Source organism: Rhinolophus hipposideros, assembly GCF_964194185.1.
Source record: "Rhinolophus hipposideros genome assembly, chromosome: 22".
In the NCBI taxonomy this organism is placed as follows: domain Eukaryota; kingdom Metazoa; phylum Chordata; class Mammalia; order Chiroptera; family Rhinolophidae; genus Rhinolophus; species Rhinolophus hipposideros.
The window spans coordinates 25,704,684-25,710,683 of record NC_138068.1 but is presented as its reverse complement, the minus strand read 5'-3'; the positions used below and the strand labels follow the sequence as shown (position 1 = coordinate 25,710,683).

At 44.8% G+C, this 6,000-nt stretch overlaps 1 protein-coding gene across 1 annotated transcript in view; it reads left to right on the top strand.

Annotated features, from left to right (window-relative positions):
• The first annotated feature begins 200 nt into the window (after positions 1-200).
• RNF24 (ring finger protein 24) overlaps positions 201-6,000 on the top strand; it is a 68,311-nt gene continuing 62,511 nt past the window's right edge. The window contains exon 1 of the mRNA XM_081034540.1: positions 201-340. The gene's annotated coding sequence lies outside the window, so the exon portion shown is untranslated. The remainder of the gene's footprint in view (positions 341-6,000) is intronic.

Here is a 6,000-nt window from a genome sequence, read left to right as displayed (position 1 = left end):
ACAGCTCCGCCCCTGGGACTTCCCCAGCGGGTGGGGCGGGACTAGGCTGGGCCCGGGGGCACCGCGCCTGCGTACTGTAGACTCTGAAGCTGCGTCCTCAGCGAGGTGGGCGTGGCTGCCCGGGCATCCGGGTCCCTCACCCCGCCCCGCTGCATGAATGAGAGGCGCGGCGCCCGCCCCTCCCCCTCCGGGCCCGCCCCTCGCCGGGGGCCGCCGCGCGCAGTCGGCCGCCGCCACCTCAGCGGAGCTCGGTCCCGACGGACGCTCGCCGCCTGCAGCCCGCCGCCCGGCGCTGACGGTCCCGCACGCCCGCCGCCGCCGCCGCCCCCGGCGCTTCCGAGTAAGTGACCCCGCTAGCGCCCGGGCGCCGAGACCGTGGCCCCTGGCGTTGGGCTTGGATGACAGGGCAGGTCCGGGTTCGGGATGCTGAGGAGACCGCGGGCCCGCGCCAGCCTCCCACACACACACTCGGGGCGCTCGGGCGGGGGGCGGGGAGGAGTGGGACGGCGGCCCTAGGCCGGGAGCGACGCAGAGGAGGGTCCGCCGCGGGCTGGAGGGGGCGTCCCGCACCCAGGGCTGCGCGGGCTGTCACCGGGAGGTCACAGAGGGAAGGCTCGCGACGCCCCGCACGCCCCACTTGCTGGTGCGGGGCGGGGGGTCCCCGGGCGTGGGAGGCGGCCGGGAGGTGCTGGAAGGCGAGAACGCGGGTGGCGAGGACGGCGGCCTCGGTGTCGGCGAGGGGAACGCGCCTCGGGGGGCGCGGCGTGGCAGTGTTTTCCTGGTCCCCGTCCGCTCCTCCCCTTTCTTTGTGGCATTTGTCTCGTGCCCGTGTGTCACTGTGCGTGTGGATGGGGTCTGGGTGCGAGCTCTGCCGTCGGCTCCCTCGTTAATGAAAGTCAGGGGTGGCCTCGGGTCTGGGGGGGGGGGCGCGTGCTTCCACAGGCCACGGGATTAGGACCCTCCTTTGTTTCCGGAGACCCGGCGCGCGCGCGCGTGTGTGTGTGTGTCCGTCCTAGGAAATCATTCCGAGATGGTTAACAGGGAGCCGAGGAGCCGGGACGTTCCTCACCAGTTCTCCCGCCGGTGTTCTTTCAAACAGTGTTTTCGTGGTCGTCGTCGTTTCTGACCGTAAAACCGGTGGGTTTTGGTCATTGGAAATGTATGTCCGTCTTCTCCGGCATCCGTGTCGCTAGAACCCTTCGCTTTCGGATTGACTTCGCGGCCGTGTGCCGGCGTGTACGTACGTGGGGGTTCTGCAGTCCTGCAGGGCCCGGCTCTCCGCGTGTAGCTCCTTGAGACCACAGACGCGTCCATAGAAACACTCGGATATATCGGGGACTCTGCTTTCTCCGCTCCTCCGTGCCGGCAGAGTTGGTGGCTTCCTGCCTCCCTGTTAATAAGAAGGTGGTCCAGCAGGTTCTGTCCACTTCCTGGCTTTTTTTTTTTTTTCTTAATGCGTTGGCACAGGGTTGTATTTCATAGTACCCTGGCTTGTGCCCTTGCTTTGATCTGAATTCCCCGGTGTTCTGTTGTCTGGTCGTGCATCCCCGCTCAGTGGCTCCCCTTACAGGACTGCACTGGGAAACAGAACACCTTCTATCGCTGTCCTCGGCCCCAGAGAGAGAAAAAAAAGCTCTGCAGGTTCCCGCAGACGCTGGCTTGGTCAGCAGGACCGACTGCCTAACGGTGTTGTCTTGGTAAAGTTGTGCACAGTGACAGTTGATGGGGGCCAATTGAAAAGAAGCAATTGTGATAGCACCAGGTAGTCCCTCCTGTTTCGTTTGGGCCTTTTTCTCTTTTTAAACTATGTTTTATTGTTTTAGAAGATAGTTGGTTTTTTACCCTTTATAATTTTCAGTTTCTTTTTTACCCTTTATAATTTTGCAGAGTGATGGGAAATTAGCTGAAGTTGGTTATAAGAAACAGACCTCCCAACTATATTTTTATTATGATTTTGATTCAAAAGAGTGATGGTGAAAAATTAGGAGGAGCTTAGTGGATGATGTGAATAATTAAATTGGTTCAGTTTTAAAGTTCTCTTAAAGATTGTTTTTTAATCACATGTTTTTTAATTCCTGATAGTTTTCAAAAATAGTGCAAAATTAAATCTAAACTAAGCAGTCTTCCACAGCATTATTTATACATATTCCCTCTGTTAAAAACATTTGCTTTTAATTAGAAGGGGAAACTTTCCATTGGTTGTATCGAGATCCATTATTTTTGGTATAATTCTTACCTTATATTATCATGGTCATATTCTTTTATTGTAAAAGTTAAAATTAGTAAAAGTTCACTTTTCAATTTGGAGAAGTTTTGGTTTTATGATGTAGAATTTAAATACATTTTTAATATCAATGAATATAACTCAAAATAAGTTAACTTTAAAAACAAGGGCTTCATTAACTTCCTTAACTAGTGTCACTAATATTGAAGCAACCACAATAATTTTATAAACTGCCTGCATCTGATTTTTTTTTAAGTGTCCCCTTGAAACAAACCAAGGGGGAAGTCTTAGATAAACAGAGTAATATAACCGGAATTATCACTGAAATAGGCTTGCATAATGTTGCAATATTGTGGAACTTTAATTTTGCAAGAGTGACTTTGCTATTGTTTGAATCAACAAAGGAACCCAGAAAAATCCTGGCCTTGTTATTCAGCATTCTGTTAACCAAAAGCTTTACCAACCCATAGTTTAGCATTACCTGTATATAGTATGATGATTGAAGAAAAAATTCTAAAGTAATTTCTGTATCATCAAAATAGACTAAATTGTGTTAAATGCTGTTTTAGTAGTAAATATATTCTTTATATTCATTAGAAATACTAATACTGTTATGTTAGTGATGTTAATAGCATGTATGGTGATACTTAAGTACCCCAAACTGGGATACAATGTCCCCTCAACAATGTCTAATAATAAAAAGCAGAGTTTTTTTCTATTGAGCATTTTCTGTCAACAGTTGTTTTCTTTTTCAAATGGCAGTATATTCTAAAATCAGCAACAAGATAATATTATTACAATGTATTAGCTTCAACTGTATGAAATTGCCTTTTTTTTATTGGGCAGTAGTCAAAAATCAGCTATTTCATATGGTTCAACCACTTTGAACTCTCAGCAGTTCCTTCTAGTATTTACCTTTATTTTTATTTCATTTTAATGTTTAAACTGCTATTTCTTGATTTTTCACCTTTGGATATTATCTATGGACTTCTGTTCTGGAAGTTGAGGACTTAGTTGGCCCCCACAGTTATCCCTCACTCATGCCTATACTTTATATGGTAGCTCTCAGTTAAGTCAGTATTCAGTAATTATGTGACTGTAACATTTTACCTGTTATTCTCACAATAGCCATGTAGGATACTATTACATTTTCTTTCTTATACAACTTTTATTTCTCCTAAATTAAATAAATAGGTATAGGTAAAAATATCTTATTAGGAATCTGGCAGCTTTCCTGGGCAGTGCTGAGAGCACTTCAGATTTTTGGTTACAACTCTTTTGTTTGTTTTTCATTTGCTTAGTTTTCTTGGTACCAGTCACTAATTCATCCTCAAGTTCTATGGCAGAACTAGTAATCTTTCAATATTTTCAGGTAATCTCTGTTTCATTTCTTTTTCCCTACCTGTCATCTAAGACTTCCCTTTGTCATCATATTGGGAATTCCCTTTGCCTTCTTCCTGTGTTGAATCCTTTAGTTCCTGGATTCTGTGTCTCCCTCATTTTTTAGTAGTTTCCTGAGAAAGGGCAGGCACAAACTCTGAAGTTCTTTCCTAAATTCAGAAGTTGCATTTTTGGAAATGTCTTCATTTTACTCTCACACTTGAATGGTGGTTTAGCTGGATATTGACTTCTAGATTAAAAATTGGTGTCTCTCTTTTGAAGGCATTATTCCATTAGCTTTCAGTATTGCTCTTGAAAAATACAATGCCATTCTAATCCCCATTTCCTTTTTCCTCCCACTTTGGAAGATTTTAGGATCGCTTTATCCCTTATGGTCCTGATATTTCAGGATGCTCCTTGAAACATCTTTTTCTTTCCTTTTGTTCATGGGACAGATAATATTTTCCAAAATGACTATATGGTATATATGTACACACACACACACACACACACACACACACACACTCACTGCATCTCACCCAATATGCTATTCTTTATAATGTTGACATGCCTCCATCAAGAGGTATGGTCTTTGTGTCCTCTCCTTGAACATGTGCAGACATGAGTGCTCCCCAGAATGTTTGGTCTTGAGCCATGGTTTAGGAGTACAGCTGAATGATCAAGAGCATGCACCTTCCGGGGGGAAGGAGGGGAGCAGAAAGGGAGGTGGTAGTGGTAATTTTTATTTTTTACTTTAAAATGGAACCATCACTGGATATATCAGCACCAGAGAAAGTTTCTTCAAGCAGTGAAACGCAGTCACCTCTGGAATCAACATGAAGGCTAGCAGGTGCATTCTTTTAAATCTAGTGTAGGAAGTGACAGAACCATTCCTGACCAAAAAGAAACAATCTTTAAGCTTCGTGAGTAAATATGTCATGACTAAATAGGACAAAGGTATTATTTGCAAGAATGTCTGTGATGAGAAGATGGAGACAAATAGAGCTGTAGAGACCACAGCTTGATTGGACATTGTCAGTGACCTTGTTTTTATCTCATAGATACATATTTTTAAAAATAATTTTTTACCCATGATTTTTTTTTCTACTTACAGCTGCTTTATCCCTCATCTAGCTTTTCCATGAATGCATATGACTGGCTGAATATTACTGGAGACCTTCAAAGTTGTAACCAAAAATCTGAAGTGGGCTCTCAGCACTGCCCAGGAAAGCTGCCAGATTCCTAATAAGATATTTTCACCTATACCTATTTAATAATTTCTCCCCATTCTTTAAACTCATGAGCAGCCAACCCTTCCCCATACTGATAAGCAGGCTTCATACTTCATTGAGGGTTTAGAAGTTATCAGACAGATACCCCTCATTTTCGCCTCACCAAATCGAGAAATCTACCTTTCCTAGGACCCATGTTTTCTGTTTTCTTCCTATCAGAGTCCAATTCCCCTCCCACCGTATTCCTCCTCATGCTTACTCAAGACTGGACTCCTGCATTTGTGCCCTCTGTCCTGCATCAGCAGCTCTCCAGAGCACCATTCATGCCAACATACATGCATTCTCTGATATTGCCCCTCTCTGAAAACAGAATAAAAAATTACAACAAACAACTTTTTCCTGACTTCCCATCCATCCCCTTCTGTTCACCTCCATGGTTAAATGTCTCAAAAGAGAAGTCTACATTTCCTACCTACCTCCTATGTAATACAAATTTTGTTGTTGACTGATTTTTATGTCTCTTACCCCCACTGGAAGGTCAGCTTCAGGAAGACAAGGACCTCATCTGTCCTGTTTACCACTATGAGAACAGCAACTGGCACAGTACCTTCTCAATATATGGCCAAAAATGGGCACAACTGACATTTTAAACCTGGTAGAATTAATAGCTCTTTTTAAAAATTTCTAACAAAACCAATTTTCATTTATTTTTTTAAATTATCACCACTTTTTGCTACACTTAGAGTTGAAAAAAATATGAAGACAACATTAATCATTAAATTTATCCCTACATTACATTAAATGTTATTCTTTCATAAGTATAATTTAACATTGGCAATCTTGCACCTGGATTCTGGAGTCAGACTGCTTGGAATTGAATTCTAGCTCTTTCACTCTTTGCCATGTGACCTCAGCAGGTTTCCTAACCTCTCTGTTTCCTCATCTGCAAGTGGAAATAAGAATATTACCCACCTCAGGGCCAGCCCGGTGGCTCAGGCGGTTGGAGCTCCTTGCTCGTAACTCCGAGGGCTGCCGGTTCGATTCCCACATGGGCAAATGGGCTCTCAACCACAAGGTTGCCAGTTTGACTCTGGCAAGGGATGGTGGGCTGCGCCCCTGCAACTAGCAATGGCAACTGGACCTGGAGCTGAGCTGCACCCTCCA